At 33.5% G+C, this 19,360-nt stretch overlaps 1 protein-coding gene and 1 long non-coding RNA gene across 5 annotated transcripts in view; both read right to left on the bottom strand.

The window, feature by feature from the left end:
- cdh4 (cadherin 4, type 1, R-cadherin (retinal)) overlaps positions 1-19,360 on the bottom strand; it is a 435,407-nt gene that overhangs the window by 276,951 nt on the left and 139,096 nt on the right.
- LOC147841775 (uncharacterized) lies at positions 10,849-13,178 on the bottom strand. 2 transcript variants are annotated; one of them, XR_015502545.1, is made up of 7 exons: positions 13,114-13,178; positions 12,801-12,840; positions 12,483-12,510; positions 12,203-12,259; positions 11,759-11,894; positions 11,549-11,652; positions 10,849-10,971 (listed from the first exon to the last, which is right to left on the bottom strand). It is a non-coding gene; the product is annotated as an uncharacterized LOC147841775 (long non-coding RNA). The 2 variants fall into 2 exon arrangements; XR_015502544.1 differs by lacking the exon at positions 13,114-13,178 and having other exon boundaries at positions 12,801-12,920.

Below are 19,360 nucleotides of genomic sequence, written 5' to 3'. Positions count from 1 at the left end.
AGCAAATAACAGCAAAAATAAAGTTAAAAGGATAGTTCACCTAAACATTATTCACTTGATTATCTTAATTTAGCCCACTTGTTGAGTTTTTATTTTTCTGAAGAACACAATAGAAGATACTTTAAATAATTTAGCATTGTATATTTTTATATAGTATAGATAATTATAGCACTATATAGAAAATAGCATTTGTTTTTCCAACTATGTAAAGTTTATTCATAAACTAATTTCGAGATCACATGCTTATGATTGACCACAGCTAGTCCTGTATTAGTTATCACGATTTACCAATCAGATGAATCCAAAATCACTATAAATAACCAGATTTTCTTACCTTAGTTATCTTACTCTTACAGAATCTCCCATCCAACCCATACTCTTCCCCCTTCTTTTTAGAATAATCAAGGATAGGGTGGCACAGCAGCTCAGTGGTTAGCACTGTTGCCTCACAGCAAGAATGTCGCTGGTTCGAATTCAGGGCCAGTTGGTGTGTCTGTTTGTAGTTTACTTGTTCTGTGGGTTTCTCAAGGGAACTTTGGTTTCTTCCCACAGTCCAAAGACATGCAATATAAGTTAATTGAACAAACCAAATTGGCACTGTATATGAGCATTTATTCATTCATTCATTTTCTTTTGGTTTATTCCCTTTATTAATCTAGGGTCACCACAGTGGAATGAACCACCACCTTATGCAGCATATGCTTTATACAGCAGATGCCCTTCCAGCTGCAACCCATTACTGGGAAATACCCATACACACTCATACACACTCATTCACAAACATACATTACAGCTAATTTAATTTACTCAATTCACCTGTACTGTGTCTTTGGACTATGGGGGGAAACCGGAGCACCCAGAGGAAACCCGCATAAACACAGGGAGAACATGCAACCTTTACACAGAAATGCCAACTGACCCAGCCGGAGCATAAACCAGCAACCTTCATGCTGTGAGGCAACAGTGCAAACCACTGAGCCACCGTGTTACCCATATAAGCATTTAGTACTAAGATTTCAATGCATAAACACTAATTATCAAAGAACAGGCTGAAAGAATGAATTTAAAGGAGCTCTCTTGCCCAACATAATGGGAAGGAGCCCCAGGCTTGAGGATCTTTAGAGCTCAGGTTTCTCCTGGAACAGCATGCCAAACATGCCTTATTGTCAACCAAAAGCTAAGTTTGAACTCTTGAAGTCAATAGTTACTAGTTTCCAACATTCCTCAAGATATCGTGTTTTGTGTTCAGCTGAGCAAAGAAACTCAAACAGGTTTGACATGTCAAGAGGGGAGAAAATAACAGCAGAATTGTCTGTTTTGGGGTGAACCGTCTCATTAATAAAAAATCATCCTTATAATTATCACAATATGTATGGATACATTACAATACAAAAAGTATATGGACAGCAGATGGTCTCACTGTATCCCTGGCTACGCGTGTGTAAATGAGAAGTGCCAATCTGAAACCACATATACTTAATTGAATATAATTAAGTCTAATGCAATAATCCAAATCACGATTGATTTCAATAAATATCACACATCCTTACTACTGAGACTAAAATGAAGAAGAAAAGAAGGTGGCAGTAAGACAGAGAGCAAAACGAATGACAGCCTCCCTCCTGTCGCTAAGAAAAATTGACAGCGTGTGGTAACACTGCATCAGAAGACCCAGTGGCAAACCTTCCACCATCATCAACCAATCTCATGTCTTTTTCATTGAAAAGAAAGCAAGTCTCCCGCTATCAACAACACATAAAGAGCAGTTATACACTCAAGGTTCACCCTCAGCCCAAAGGGGGTCCGTTCCACTGTGTCTATAGCTGGGGTTCATTTCGACATTACCGTCTCCGTTTCACCTGCAGTCTGTTTATGGCCTGCTGGCAGAGAGACATTGTCAATCCCTGTAGAGTTTATATTCCATATTTCAAAACAGACATTTAGATCCACAAGGGCCCATTGAGGTTGCAATGGTGTGAATCCATTTCACTTCACGTGGTCATGTTCGTCCTCTTCGCCTCCGTCTGGTTTATTACACCGCACGCGGCTGGCTGGAGGTCCCGGCTGATGGACCTTTAAGTATTTAGGACTACGAGAGCAGAAATAATTTCCCTCTGAGGGAGCGCTGGCTTCAGGTCAGGGGAAGGTAGTCGGACCGCGTATGACTCACAAGCGGTTTTCTTTTCCGCAGCATTCAGAACACAATGGCCTGTAAAGCCAGATGGAGACACGGAAGACAGATTTATCCGGCGAGAGGAATCATTCGCCTTTATTTCGCTATTCAGAACCCATCGGGTGGTCTAATCAGTGGTACTCTCGTCAACGGAATTACTGACAAAAATGCTTGTTGACAAATGCTGTTTTGTCAACGATAAAGAGTTATAGCATGCTATTGATGAAAATATGGCTAGAAGACATTACACTAAAAGATATTAAAGGAAAAAAATATGAAAATGTTGTCATCATTTACTTCCCCCATGCCATTTTAACATATTTTCCTGCTTCTCTGAAACACAAAGAGATCTTTTTGTCCTTATAGGCAGTACTTTTTTTATACAGTATAGAGAGTGGATGGGGATTTTAAATGCCAAGCACTAGAAATACCATAAAGCACCATAAGAGTATTATAATGTAACCACTGAGCCACCATGCCACCTATAATATAATATGAATTTTTATTTTCACCAGCTATAGTTTTGTTGTTGAGAAAATATACTTTATATGCATAAATTTGACTTTGGCATGGTAAAATTACTTTTATTAATTTAAATTATGTGTTATGTCCACATGCCTTCTTAACTTTTTTAATTATTATTATTTCATATGACTTTTTAGGGCTCAACACTATTTTTCTTTAACTATTTTTTTTCTCTGGTCACACCAAACTAATTATTTCCTTGCTAAATATAGCTGTTTACTGTACATATAGTTTTTATTCAACAAAAATGTTCTTAAAAACAATAAAAAAAAAATATTCTCATTTATCTAAAACTATACACTAGTTTGTCCAGACTAAAGGTAAGTAAAGGTAACCAGATCATCAGGTAACTGTGGATAAACGGAGAGTTAATCACCCATTAAAGCAATGGTACTGTAAAGGATGATAATTAAACTGTATTAACAAAAATAACTGCAAGCAAAAGAAAGCAGGTGAAAAAATATGTGTGTGATGGTGATTGGATGTTCCCGTGCACACGGTTACAGTTAGACCCAGTAATAATCTGTTCAAAGAATGGTAAAAGTAAGAATGGAATTTCACTGCAAATTTTTTTACAGTAAATTACTTTAGTGTCACTTTACAGGACTACAGGAATTTATTTATTTATTTATTTATTTTTGTGAAATTAAGGCAGACATCAGGTTTACAGGAATTACTGGAATTACTGGAATTCAAACACTATTTATTTTATTCAAGATAGAAATTATTTCACACATTAACTTTTATGCTTTTTATTTCTTTTTGATATTTTACAAATATTTACAGAATTATAATTATTATGAAGTATCTTACAGTAATTTACTGTGGATTTACATACAGTACATTACTTTGAAAGTAATGCAATTATTAGCCACTGCATAGCTCAAAATGTTGGATTCCATATAATATAATATAATATAATATAATATAATATAATATAATATAATATAATATAATATAATATAATATAATATAATATAATATAATATAATAATTTTTTTAATAATCTTTTTTGCTCAGCAAGATAACATTATATATATATATATATATATATATATATATATATATATATATATATATATATATATATATATATATATATATATATATATATTATTATTATTATTATTTTTTTTTTCCCCAAGTCATTCCATTTCATTTAACAGATTTTTTATTGGTAATTCATGTTTATTCAGTGCTATAATTGGTAGTAAGGTGAGAAGAAGAGATGGATGATACAGTATGTTGTGATGGTTAAAATGCTTAATGTGACTTAAATTCACACAAAAAAAAAGCTAATTCTTGCCATTTAGAAGTTCATTTTATTTTGTTCTTCTGTTTTTCCTTTAATGGAAGTCAATTTGGGTGTAACAGAGGAACAAGTTGAGGAGTAAATGAAATGAGCTAATAGTGAGTGTAGAATAAAATGTTTGGGGTGAACTATCCCTTTAAAGCATCCTTACAAACTTACATTAATTTTTTAAATCATTCTGGGCCCAAACTTTTGAAAAGACATATAATGTTGTCTGCTGACTCAAAAAAGTCTGACAAATGAGTAGTGTTATGATAGATTTTTTGTTTTTTTTTGGAGTTTGGCATTTAAAATCCCTAGCCGTCATTGTATGGAAGATCTGCCTTAGGACAAACTTCCTTTGTGTTTCACAGAAGAAAGAAAATCACAGTAGGTTAGAATGGCATGGGGTGAGAAGATGATGACAATGTTTTCATTTTAACAATGCACTAACAATGTTTTCAAAAGACAAAATATAGAAACAACTGATCCAAATGATCCAATCAAATTGTATGTTGCTTATTGACTCACTTGATCCGAAAGATCTGAACAACAGGGAATTGGAGCATTCTTAGTAGTTTACTCATACATATCCTACAAACAGTGTAAATTATCCATATCCACAACATGAACATAATATTGCCATTTATATGCAATACTACATCTACATTAAAAATAAATGCATGGATGAACTTGCACATTCTGACTACAATATAACTTAATCTCTTGTTCTGAAAACACTCCTATAGGAATGAAGCACCACATTTAGTATTCAACACTGTACATCTATAGATCATCTGAAAAAATTATAGGCGGGTTTATAATACATGAAGACTACTAAAAAGTAGCTAATATATTTATACATATCCTAAAGTTAATAATTTTATTAAAATTAATGTTAAATTTATATTTAACATGTTTATTTAAATGGTAATTTAAGCAAAATAAAGAATCTCTAAATGTGTAATAATGTCAGCCCTCCTTTAATTTATCACATTAGCAGCAAAAATTGCATTATTGTCATGTAAAATTACTAAATTTCACAAAACACAACTGACACCTAACATCCTGACTAAATTCAAATTAAAATCAAAATGTTTAAATTAAAAACAAATGAAAAATGTTAATAAAAGAAACTATATATATATATATATATATATATATATATATATATATATATATATATATATATATATATATATATATATATATGTATATATATATATATATATATATATATATATATATATATATATATATATATATATATATATATATATATATATATATTCTTTAATATATATATATATATATATATATATATATATATATATATATATATATATATATATATATATATATATATATATATATATATTGTTCCAACATATGGTTATTACATGTTCACTATTTTAGCATGTGTTTTATGCAGTAATTGCCCTTCCAGCCACAACCCAGTACTGGGTACAGCTATACAGCATGTCATGGGGAGAACATGCAAACTCCACACAAACTCCACACAGCAATGCCAACAGGCTCAGCAGGGACTCAAACCAGCGACCTTCTTGCTGTAAGACGACAGTGCTAACCACCAAGCCCCCATGTCACCCAAATACATATATATACACATACAGATGCATACATGCATGCTTAATCAATGTGATGAGACGTGATGAAACGAGATACAAAATAGGGTTCACAAGAACAAGACGAGACAAGACTTTTACACTATTTTTTTTTTTTTTAAATCTCCCCTTATTTCAGTTTATATGCAGTTTAATTTTTTCTTCACCATTTTCATTCATGAATTTATTCATTCATGCCCCTGTGACAAACTCTGAGCTTCTGGATATGAGTCTGAAGTAAGAACTGGAACAAGAGAGCTGTTTTAATACAGTTTGATATAGCACACCGAATGAAAAGAAAACAGGAGTTCACTATGTATGTGCATTTGGAGATACAGGTCCTTGGTCCTTTACTAATTCAATAGGTGAAGAGAATAGTGTCAAACAGCCATGTTTATATGGACTATCCACTCACAAACTTCTAAATGAAGATAATAGTTTGATTAAGGTGTTTACATCTCTGTCCTGCATTTCAATAATGCTACAAAAATAGGAATACTACACATTTTGATTTGGCTTGTGTTTTTGCCGATTATGAGTTTCAGCATATCTAAAGTGCTATTCCATTGCATCGTTTTGAACCATGGTTAATGTGGTAATGTAACAGGCACAACATCGAGGCCAGCCTGGGTTGTTCAAAGCACTCGAATTGCGGTCCAAATTCAATCCTGCCTCCAATCTTCAATACAAGTTTTACCAGCCATGCTCCATCCTGCTAACATTACAACACATGAGACAACTTTTCATCTCAACAAGAAATCTTGTCGTGAATCATCTTGCAAGATCTCATAAAACAAGATCTTGTCATATATATATATATATATATATATATATATATATATATATATATATATATATATATATATATATATATATATATATATATATATATATATATATATATGGTTAAAGGTTATTTTTTTTAATACTTGTGCACAACCACTTTTGATATGATTAAAAAGGCAGTGATGAATACACATACTGTAAGCCACTGTGCAGCCATGACAAAAGTCCATCTTCGAAACTTTAGCAAAACCTATTTAGCGACTACTAGAGGCAAAGCCACAGCGATCACCTCCACATGTTTACAATTCTTTATCTCTAGGCCTGATTCATTGACTGTGGGATCCTGTTCTTCTGACGTTCTCCTCTCTGCTTTCTTTCAGTTAGCGCCTCCTCTTAAATGGCTAGAAATCCATTGCCCTGCTTGTGCCTGTCCCAACGGGCTCTGCACTGATTTTAATGAACAGGATGGAGTGGATGAAGAGAAAGAGAGAGAAAGAGAGAGAGAAAGAGAGAGCTTCAGGCTGCAGAAAGATCGTTACAGCTTTAAGCTCCGTTTCAAGACCTCCCTTCTGAGGTCTTGTGGCTCCCGCTTTCTGCCTTTCTCGCTGGTCATGATGAAAGTGAAACAGAAGTGCTAAATACGAAGAGCAATTTGGAGAACAGAAGCGGAAAACAAAAGCCACGAGTAGCCCAAGGGCACTACATTGGCCTTTGAGCAGGGCAGCAGTTCAGAGTTTTAATGCAGACTCCTCAGATCTAAACCCAACACTGAAAACCATCAGTGATGATCTATTGTGTCAAAGTGTTCGAATTCAAACATTGTGATTCAAAACACTAACTGCTTACAGTAGACACTAGGATTATATATTCCCATTAAAAAAATAAATAAAAAATGGAAACACTTAGATGTGTTGTTGCAGCCTATACTGTTTATAAAGACATGTTTATTAGATAATAACAGTAATATTTTTTGACACAGTACCAAACCTAAAATAAAATATATATTTCAGGAACATGTTACTCAAGGTTAATGTATTTATTATCATGAACAAACAATGAACAATATATTTATTACACCATTTTTAAATCTTTGTTGAAAAAAAAGTAATTAATTGTTAGTTCATGTTATCACACAGTTCATTAGGTAAGGAATAAAGTACATCCAAGAGCTTTCTTGTTATTGCAGAATAACATGGTGTCCTAACATGGGCCGGTATAAGATTCTGAGGGTATGATAACCTTGGATAAAAATATCATGGTCTGGGTAAAAAAAAAAACAACAACGTTCTTCCCATTTGAATTACATATTTTATTTTAAGAAACATTTAAAGTATATTAGAACAGTAATCATGTGAGGCTAAGTTAGTTATATAAATCATTTACTTTTGCTATCTTTATTAGTTTCAAAAACACATTTCTTGGAAAGCATCTTTGGATATCTTTCTTTTCTTTGGATATAAGATGTAAGCCTCTTATATAAGCCTCTTGTTCAGGTCTATGGCATGCTGGATGTTGGTTTGTAAGTGATTTGTTTTTTTTCAGAAGTGGGCTAACCAGTTGCTTTTGATGTAGAGGGTATTTTTCTGTTGGAGATATTGTTGCCCTACAAAACTAAGTAAGAAAACACGTTAAAACCTTGGCTTTTCCAAACCATGGTAAAATTTATTGCAGCTTATGAACCAAATAATACAGCACAAAAAAATAATAAAAAACAAACAATAGTTCATTTCTGTTTGGACTTAAAAATAAGTGAAAAATGTGCCGGAACCTATGCGAGTCACTCCCAATATGCAGGCGCATAAAAAAAAAACACTCCTGGATGTACTTTATTCTGCTTATTACATGGATAAGCCATTGTTCTCAGCTGTAAAAGTTGAATAATTCTTTAATTAAATGCAAAGCTGAGAGAAATGAAAACAGCTGAGATGATGGAGTATAATTTTGTACTAACCTGCATATTATTCAGTCACAAGATGATGTCAAACATTCAAAAACGCAAAGCTGACAGAAACAAAACTGGGTGAATGAAACATCCACTGCATCCCAAATGCAAACTATAGACTATGAATCTATGTACTCACACATTCAGCAGCATAAATATTTTTGTACTAAGTGGAAATTCAAATCGTTTGCCAGATTATGTTTGACGGTTAATAAATTAGTAAAAAAAAAAATATATATATATATATACCAAATAGTATCTGCCATGACTACAACTGCATTCGCTATAAAATATTGCACTACTTATATAATTTATTCTATAAAATAGTGTAGAATAGTGTATAAGCATTCAATTTGCATCTTTAGACAACCTATCTACATTTATTCATTCACAAAACGGCCAAAACAGTCCAAAACAGTCAAAAAACAGTGTGACAAACAAGCAGATACAGATAAACATGGATGTAACTAGGCTATATGGATTTCAACTTTTTCACTGACGGTTAAAGTGATTTGAAGTTCCCAGAGGAGCCTGCATTATTTAGAGGTTGTTAACTGGGAATAACATAGCATACCTTGGAATGTCAAGACTGACCAGTCAGAGGTGAGTATTCCAGACAGCCCTGTAATAACTAATGTAAACAAGCATGACTTTGGATTTTAATGGAGCGTTACTACTATGATTAATATAAGCTGTGCAAGTATTAGATCATGTTTGTAAATAAACTAATGCATTATTATTGTAAACTGTGACCCTTATTTTTAATATATGTTAAAATCTAAATAATCCCTGATTAAATTTTTTTACATAATATATTACAGTAAATAAAAACAAATCTGAAAACATTTTTTTATTAAAATATTATTTCACAGTAATATTTTATTGTATTTTCTGTTCAAATAAAACATTATTGGTGAGCAAAGAATTTACTTTTAAAAATATTCATTAATCTTAATGTTTCTAATGTTATGACCGGAAGAGTAGGAGTATGACTCATACAGTACTTGTGGTAAAAAGTAAAAAATAAAATAATGAAGCTTTTCAGTAATTGTTTCCAGAATAAAAGAGATTGAGAGTCACTTAACATTCCATGGATGCATGCATATACATGAAAGCATTCAAGGATTTATGCAATGTTCGATGGGAATCATGCAATTCAACTAGATCAAACAGAGAATCTAAGTATACATTACATTCAAATGACTTTCTCAATGCATTCACTGACATATTCAACTCTGTGGGAAGTAATTAAATCTTGTCCTGCGGATAATGTTAAAAATATGCACAAACAAGTAGATAAAAAACTTGCCTTCCTATAAACACATAAAGTATCTATTCAAATGTTGCTTTCTTCTGAGCTGTTTTCCCTTCAGGTTTAAAGTGCTGTTGACATATAGTACTGTATGTATTTTTCATATGTGCTTGTTTGTTAAGATTATTATGCTTTGTGTGTTTACATGTAGTCTCATGTTTGTAGTCTGATTCTTAAGACAGCAGTGTACAAACATTAATAATACAATAATAATTCAATATTATTAAGCATAGGCAGCCAAGTTTGTTGATGTTAACAAATGTCATTGCAACATGTAATCACAGCTAATAATAATATCACCAAAACCCACAATTTCAAATATAGTTTCAATATGATATAACAGCGAAAGAAGCACTGTAAAAAATTTGACCTTAAATTCACAGTAAATTACTGGCTAATAATTGCATTACTTTCACAGTAAATTACTGTATGTAAATTCACAGTAAATTATTGTGAGGTAGTTCACAGTAATTTACTGTGGTTTTGTCACATTAAATTATTGTGAAATTACAACCATATATTGTAACTTTACAGTAGATAATAAAGTCCGTTACTGTGATTTCACAGTATTATCTTGTAGAATTAACTATATTTTACTGTGAATTTGCAATATGATTACTGTGATTTAGCAGTAGGTTGCAGTTTAAATACCTGATTTAACTGTAAAGTTACAGTTATATCCCGGATTACTGTAATTTAACAGTTTGGTGCTGTAAAATTTCAAAGCAAATTTAGGTCACACAAAAATGAAAATTCTATCTTGATTTACTCACCCTCAGGTTGTTCCAGCTCTGTTAAAAATGATTTTTTTGTTAAACACAGGAATAAAAATATCAAATATTCCCCTTTGTGTCTAAACAACCTGAAAATGCGTAAATGACGACAGAATCTTCATTTTTGGGTGATCTGAGAAGACTCTAAAATCAAAATAAAAACAAACACACATACATTTTACAGATTTATTTAACAGCTTAATGACATCTGTGTAAACATTTCAAAAAACTTTCAAAAGGTGAAGGTGAAGCCTCAAAAAATCCTAAGAACATAATAACAAAAAAATCTGACATCATATGTAGCATACATATAAAAAGCAGTGCTTCAGAGTGCGCGCTCTCTCTTTCTCATATATATATATATATATATATATATATATATATATATATATATATATATATATATATATATATATATATATATATATATATCTATATCATGAATCATTTTCCTGATAATTTTACACACTTGCTGGTTGATGTGTCTTCTCTGCTTCTTTGACTTCGTCTGTCTTCCATCTCCAAACTGGTGCCCAAAAAGCACCTATAAGCAAAAGGGCAGACAAACAGTTAGCTTCACACAACACTACTGGGACAATACTGCTGCACTACAGAGCAAAATTACTATTAGCTCAGTTTGAACATTCTGACAATACTGTAGCTCAGTCAAACTGCAATCATTTAAACAAAAACATCTGAAAAACATTTCCATCACAAACACACAATCAAGAACAGTCTAACAACAAATAGTGGTTTTAATGACCTAGGCAGAGCATTTTAAAACAGTTGATTTGATTTACACCTTCTGTTTACAGACTATAATCTAATGCTGGGTTCACACTTATTGCAAATTGAACACGTACATCATAGCACTTGTTCTTGAATACTAGCAGGATGTTTCTTGCATTAAGCTAATTTTTCATGATTTAAATATTAGGAAAATTTTGCAAAAAACTTGATTAAAGTGATACAGCACTTGTGTTGTATTCATTTCAATTAAGTTTTTTTGTAAATATTCCAAATATTTTTCAACGTTTTTTGAGTTTCACTTAATTTGTGCTTCCCAGTAAAAAATTCCCACTATTTATGCATTTGCAATGACTTGTATGTAATCCACTCACCTGAATAGGTAACTTCACATATGGTATAAGAGCCCCATCCTTTTAAAGACAGCTTTCCCTCTGGTCTCCAGCACAGACAAACAAATTGAGTCTGCAACACACCCCTTTATTACAAGGGGACAAGGGGAGTCATGACTTGTGCTCCTATACATTCCTTGTTTAACCCCCCGAAAACAAGCCCTCAGTTACAATATTTATTGTAGACATTACCTTAAATTCCAGAGTGCAAAAGGCATCTTCAGCATACTTCAGTTTCAGACCAGATCCAAAGTCAGTCGTTAAATCCAGGTGAGGTCCAATGACCACTCAACCCTCCAAGGAATAAGACTGTTTGTTTGATGTTGCACTGCTGGGGAAAGAAAGACTAAATTAGAGATGTTTGTGAATAATTACATTTGTTTGTAGAAACAAAGTTGACATTCCATGCTCTGCTTATTAAAAACCAAGCAAACAAACACACATGCCCAGTAAAATTGCTAATAAAAATAAAAACTATAGTTTAAAAAAATCTTTGTCTAATATTTACTACGACTGGAAGTACTGGTGGAACTTCTGGAAGAAGAAAAAGAGTTTGTACAAGAAACTGCTCACAACAAATTTGTGAAAAACCTGACATTTAAAAATCTAATAAAAACGAAGAAGGTTCAACATTACCTTTAATAATCAAGAGAGGGGTGATTGGCATCAGTGTTTCAACATCAGTGGCTGTGGCTGCAAAAAAATATGAATATAATAAGAGTAGAATAAGACTCAACCTAACACGCGCACACACACACACACACACACACACACACACACACACACACACACACACACACTCTCTCTCTCTCTCTCTCTCTCTCTCTCTCTCTATATATATATATATATATATATATAGGTTTAGATTGTGATAATGAATTTAGGTTATATTTGTGTGATCAGAATTTACACTCACCTCACACTTCAGCTATTATCAGGTACACCTGAACACCAAAGAATAAAATCTACAGTTAGTGACAATATACAATTAGTTCTCATTTGTAAATGCTAGCAATGCATTAACACCAGTGAGAAATATACAATATGTACTGTGTTAGTTTAAAATAATACAACTGAATTGTATTAGAAGCCTCATTTAATAAAACAGTTAAGACTTGTTTCATAATGAGTTTAGTTTATTTAACTAACTTAACGTTAACGTAACAGTGAACAAAATTAACGTACATGATGGTGACTAACCGTAACGTTAACTTAAGTGAAAGCCAGAGCTTACCTTAACGTCACAGTCATTTCACCTTTACTTCAGTCTTGTACTGAAACAGAAAATGCAGTTAACAAGAAGTTAATTAAAGAAAATTCCCTTTCTTTTTTCAGGAACTAACGTTAACGTTATCCTATGTTACCTCAGAAAACACTACAATCACCATCTGCGTCGTTAATTTCTTGTTTAAAAAAAGGCGCGCTTAAACCCTGTATGTGCGAGTACAACCAAAGTACTCGGTAAATTCCAGTTAAATGACATGCACTATACAGAAATACACATACAACAATCATTTAACGGACAAAAGTCACATTTTAACACTTACCGAGGAAGAATTCGTTGGGTGAAGAGACGACTCAGGCGTTGTCTGTGGTGATGGCGCTTGTTTGCAGTCGAGTCAGTTCTGTTCAATGAATCGGCTCCTTTAAGTGAACAGTAAAGAGTCGAATTCGCCTGAAACCGATTCCATTTTGCATAATATTGTTAGACGCAGACATATAATTCATTAATATTTCATCATATTGCTTGGTTCGTGTACTGCTTGTACACAAATTGCATGTTGATGACTATGAGCTTATGAACACGTCTGATAAAATATCTGAATCTGATTCAATGTCACACGAGTCTTGAACCGAAGCAGTGCAAAAGTGATATATTCATTGAAATATAAAGTTAATTTTTTTCTTCGCCATTCAAAATATTACATATCTCTGACTTTAACAATCAGAATAAAGTTCGTTTGGAGTGTATTGAGAATTATTATTTTTTCCTCCCAGGATTCATTTCGCACCAAGCTGCATCAAGCTGTAATGGTGGATGAGAAGGCACATAATATTATAAATATTGCTTTTAATATGTAATGAAATAAAGTTTTAACACTTTTTCATGCGAGAATGTAGTTCTTCAAAACCAAAATCTGTGGATTGTTAGTAAAGATTGTGTGTAATTTTAAGTGTGTTTTGCCGGTAGCGGAGATCTATGACCTCCAGGCGGTAACGGCGCTCATTACTCATGTATCCGCCGAGAGGCGCCTGTCTTCAGGCTAGACATTGGGACAATTGCCCCGTCTTCGATGGCTCTATATGCGTCAGAAAATGAAGTTTTAACTGTTTTTCATGCTATAATGTAGTTGTTTAAAACTCTAATCTGTGGTTTATATATATATATATATATATATATATATATATATATATATATATATATATATATATATATATATATAATTCTGAGATTAGTGACCTCCAGGCGATGACAGGTGCCCAATACTCATGAAACCGTCTAAAGCAGACATTTACCCTGACATTGAAATAATTTTTGGCTGTTTAACAGTCTTTGGTTTCATTAATTAATTACTTTTTATTCCAGTTTATTATGTTTTGGCTAAACACACAGATATGTTCATTAAATATTATTTCATATTCTATGTTAACTGTAAAAAAAATTAAATAATGGTGCAGTACAACCAAAAAGATGTTGGTAACCAAATCGTTTTGGGGGCTATAACATTCTGTTATTATCTGTTAAAAGTAATTTGTATTAATTTCTACGTTGAATTAAAAAAAGGTTTGAATTTCTATAACTAACGTGCAAAATATAGTCTTTTTCACAGTAATTTGCTGTAATCATGCTACCTGCCGTAATTTCACAATAAAATTATGAATACAACATATTACTGTGAATTTTTCAGTTAAATACTGTGAAGGGATACTAATGTAATTTACTGTGAAAAATTACAGTAACTTGTTGTGAAAACCTGGAAATTTTTTACAGTGAGTAAAAATCTAGTAACTTGCATTTTAAACACAGTATTGCCAAACGAGATTATTGAGCATCCTCTACCAGTAGGCAGCTTTGTGAATCAGTAGTAAATGATTTGTTCACTGAATTCCCAAATTAATCAGCATTTTTTTTTAAATTCTAATGAATAAAGGATAACATGAGTCCCCCTGTAAGAGTGGTTTCATTATTTTGAATCAGATTATTTGTACAAGTCGATATAAAAAATTATTAAATGTAATCAAAGTCATTGGCTGCGTCTGAAATACTTTCATTTGTATGAAAAAACAGTATGCAAGCAGAGTAGTATGTCTAAATTCATAGAAAATAGTATGTGAGAGGCGACACAGTGGCACAGTAGTTAGTGCTGTCGTCTCACAGCAAGAAGGTCGCTGATTCAAGCCTTGGCTGGGTCATTTGGCATTTCTGTGTGGAGTTTGCATGTTCTCCCTGCGATCGTGTGGGTTTTCTTCGGGTGCTCCGGTTTCCCCCACAGTTCAAAGACATGTGGTACAGGTGAATTGGTTAGGCTAAATTGTCCGCAGTGTATGAGTGTGAATGAGTGTGTATGGATGTTTCCCAGAGATAGGTTGTGGCTGGAAGGGCATCCGCTGCGTAAAACGTGCTGGATAAGTTGGCGTTTCATTTTGCTGTGTTGACCCCAGATTAATAAAGGGACTAAGCCGAAAAAAAAAATGAATGAATGAACGGCATGCTAGAAGTACCTGGAAGTCCTGCTATTTTCTAAAGTGTGCATTGGATGAACGCTACACTATCCCATGATGCCCCTGGAGAGAATTCATAAATGGGAGAGAAGTGATGCAACTGACTTGGGTAGGTCACGTCATCATGACAAAATGGAGGATTTAGTACGTCTGAGATCCATTATTACTGCAAACATTCATACAGCTTAGAATGTACTTTTCTAATGGTCGAGTAGTCAAACGCAGTACCTACTGAGTAGTAGGCGATTTCGGATGCAGCCATTGTGCTTTATATGGAATGAATAATTTTTAAATTGTTTTAATATTGTTATATAATTGTTTTAGTATTAATTGCTATTTCATGCCATACTTTATATCATTGCCTGAATTATCTTTATCCAAAATACAATTTATGTTGATTAAAATAAAAAACTATAATAATATAATATAATATAATATAATATAATATAATATAATATAATATAATATAATATAATATAATATAATATAATATAATATAATAATGCACAATTTAAAAAAAAAGAAAAAGTTAAAACTAAAACACGTTCGACTACAGTTAGTAGCTCTACTATCCCCCGGATGGTTTCGTTGATATCAGTGCTGGTGAGCAGCAGTTTGTTCAGTCATTCCCTAAAAGGATCCATTAGTGTTGTGCCCTTCAGCAAGGCTCCAGGAGGACTGATCCTAAAATAAGTCTACAACAACATCTTAAGGACGTTCGTCCACCAGGCCTGGTCATACTGCAATAAATAAAAACTTAAAGCATATTGTTCATACTTTTCATCATACTACTGTACACACAGCAATCTTTCACCATGCAGAACGTGTATGGCATGTGGCCCATCATTAACATTTCCCAAACAGCTCTAACCTTTGCAGTAAAGATTATAGTGGAGAATATAGAGGCTACAGTAGCTCAAAGTCAATATATGCTGATCTGGATGAAATGTAAAGAAAGACTTGCTCTAGGAAGGGTTACTCTGTTCTTTAAAAGTGAGTTAAGCATGAACTTTTTTATGATGTCTCTACGTGTAACACAGGACTGAGAGACACAAAAAGACAGTAATTTCATTTTGATGAAATCCTAAAGTGTTTTTAGCGTAATTAAAAGAAAATATCCCAAATACATTTTTGCCAGCATCCAAAAAAAATAAAAATAAAAAATCATTGTTTGTAAACAGATAGTAAATGGCTAATGATGCTCTATTTTGATGGTCCATGCGCAGAGCGCAAAACCCAGGGCGCAGACGCTTTCAGGGCGTGTCAGGACGCGTTTTTGCAAATTTAAAGACGGGAAATCTGCCTTGCGCCGCGGCGCATGTTCTAAAAGGGTTGAGTTTATTTTCTTAATGAGTTATAGGTGTGTTTTGAGAATAAACCAATTAGAGTCTCATCTCACATTCCCTTTAAGAGTCAGCTGCGTCGCGCCAAGAGCGCATTCGCTATTTACAGGACGCAAAGTAAGTCTAAGTGGAAAAATTGAGCATTTCACAAGCAAACAGTTAACAATTAACAGTCTTTTAACAGAAAACTGTTAAACAGAGCATCTACTGCGTGAGAAGAGATAATGGAACTACTTTCACATTCGCTCTTGGATAGGGAACCCTTTACGCACAGACATCAATTAGTCTATAAATAAATTATTTTGTTTGTTAAGCGCAAATATTCGTTTCAAAACTATTTCTAAATTCAGTTCTAATTTCCAGCAAACGAATAAATGAATAATAATAACAAAATGTGCTCAAAAACCTGAGTTATATCCTAAAACACATGCTGTCCCCCATATGGTCTAAAACCTGCAGGTGGGCAACTCTAAGCTTGTTTTTAATAAAACAAATATAAATATGGATATATTAAATAATACTGCTAATAATAATAACATTATACAAAAGCAAATTGTTATGAATGAACTGAAAAAGCCTCCCGAGATGAAGAAGACATAAAAGCAGTGATTTTTCATATTTATGTAGGCAAGAAAATAATGTTTTTTGTAATATTTTAATCCTTTATATTCATATTCTATATCTATTCTTATTATATCCTGTATATATCCTTAATATTTATTTATTTTTCATATGTAAAGATATTTGCCTATTGCTCTCTTGTGCGTATTAAGCAGTGCGTAAGCGAGGCGCAACTCTGCGCTGGAGTTTAGACCGGGTTTGTTTTGGTCAAAGAAAAATCTATTATAGTTTCTCAAAACAGCGATGCACCAGCGGTCCACCTCAGAACGCCTTCCTTTTTAGACCAGAACGCCTATGGGCACACAAATGAGCGCTAATGCATTTGCTATTTAAACAGCATAGCGCAACGCCTCAAAGCGACTCTTGCGCCAAGCTGACACTACCAAAAGACTATTGCGCCGCGCCTTGCGCCACACTGTGCCAGGTGTATGATAGGGCCCCTTGTCTTTATATGAGGCTCACAGGTACCCTCATATAGAATCTCAGCTTTAAAAGTGGCATAAGCAAATTTGAGTAGCTTTTTATTGGAAGAAAAAGTCCCAGAAAGAGTAGGAAGTAAATTGCCTGTGTGTACAAAACCGGATTGCTTCATGGCCTTGGACATTACAAACTGAACTCAAACTTCCATTTAAAGAATTTAACTGTACCTAGAATTTGTCAGAAAGATGTAAGCATTTTTAAAATGTTATTTCATATATTTTATGCGTTTTTTTAAGTTTAGCAAACACCTGTTTCAGTTCACTTGTGTTTAGCATCAGGTGCAGATCTGTGCAAAGTTGTGTTTGTCAGTGTCATGTTGTTGGTTTTCACAGACTGCCTAGCTGAGCATTAGTTAAATACAAAAGTGTCACTTTTTGAATGTGTAAATGTTTGTTTATTTACATTTTTGCATTGATTATGACAAGCGGCAATGTCAAGAAACAATTATATGCAATAATCATACTGTATGTGCAGGAGATGACTCCGTGTGACCTTAATGTACAGACAAAGTTCAAGCAGAAGCTCAGGCTTGGTTTAGCTGCTCCTCAAGAACAGATCACCATTTCTAATCCTGCTGCCTCAGAGAGCAACTCATTAGCACTTAAAGAGATATGAATCAAAACAGTCAACACGGGCTCATTGTAAAAATGTACTCTGTATACATTCCTGGAGAGCGTGAATTATGCAGCCAGAGCTATATATGGCTGCATTTTATCTTTAAAACAATTGCTAAGGGGCGATGTGATGCCGCTGATGGCTTCTGTATCTTTTCGCACTACCAGCTGATTGCTTAAAAACAGGAGTTGGCAGAGAGCGGGGTTCCAGTTGGGCAAAGAATGGTTTCAGAAAGTAGGTAAAAAAAAACAAAAAAGAAAAAAAAATCAAATAAACAAGTAAATAACTGGGTGAAAACATGGTAAAAATCAGGTGGCCACAATGGCTTTTCTTTTTCTGGACTGCTTTTGAAAACAGTTGGTTGGGTTTAGGGAAGGCGGTGGACAGGTTAATCTGTGCTTTTGAAAACACTATTGGTTGGGTTTAGGTAAAGGGATGGGCAGGGGGATCGATTAGTCAGTCAGTCAGTCAGTCAGTCAGTCGACAGCAGCCCCTGGTGGATTTATGTGAGAACAACATGAAAAATGGCACTCGCAAGAGAAATTTGAAATAAAAAAAAAAAATCATAAACCGTGACCTCTTATGGAATTGTGAAAACAAAAACTTAAAAAAAAAATCTCCTTGAATGTATTTTGCGCTTTCCAGACATGTATACAGGAGAACATATCAACAATGAGCTTGGGTTGAAAAAGACTCACTATAAGATAAAAAAGATGTTTATTTACATTACCAATTTTACATTACATTACAATTTGTAAGAGGCTAAATTATCATATGCATTTGTTTACATGACAAAACATGTCTTTTTGATTCAAGAAGGTCCATACTGACTCCAAAGGCAAGATCAGGGCCTGTTGTGCGGACTTTGGGGGTTTTATGATGTTGTGAAATGTTTATTGGTCAGTTTGAATGTCTCAGCATTGGTGGTCACATGGTCAAGAAAGATACGAAATAGGTGGTAAACTTGGGCTCTGTCTCTTTTCTTGCCCTCTCTTTTCCTGGCCTGCTTCTC

This window comes from Danio rerio, chromosome 11, assembly GCF_052040795.2.
Source record: "Danio rerio strain M-AB ecotype USA chromosome 11, GRCz13ab, whole genome shotgun sequence".
NCBI classification, from domain to species: domain Eukaryota; kingdom Metazoa; phylum Chordata; class Actinopteri; order Cypriniformes; family Danionidae; genus Danio; species Danio rerio.
This window is presented reverse-complemented; position numbering and strand designations above follow the sequence as displayed.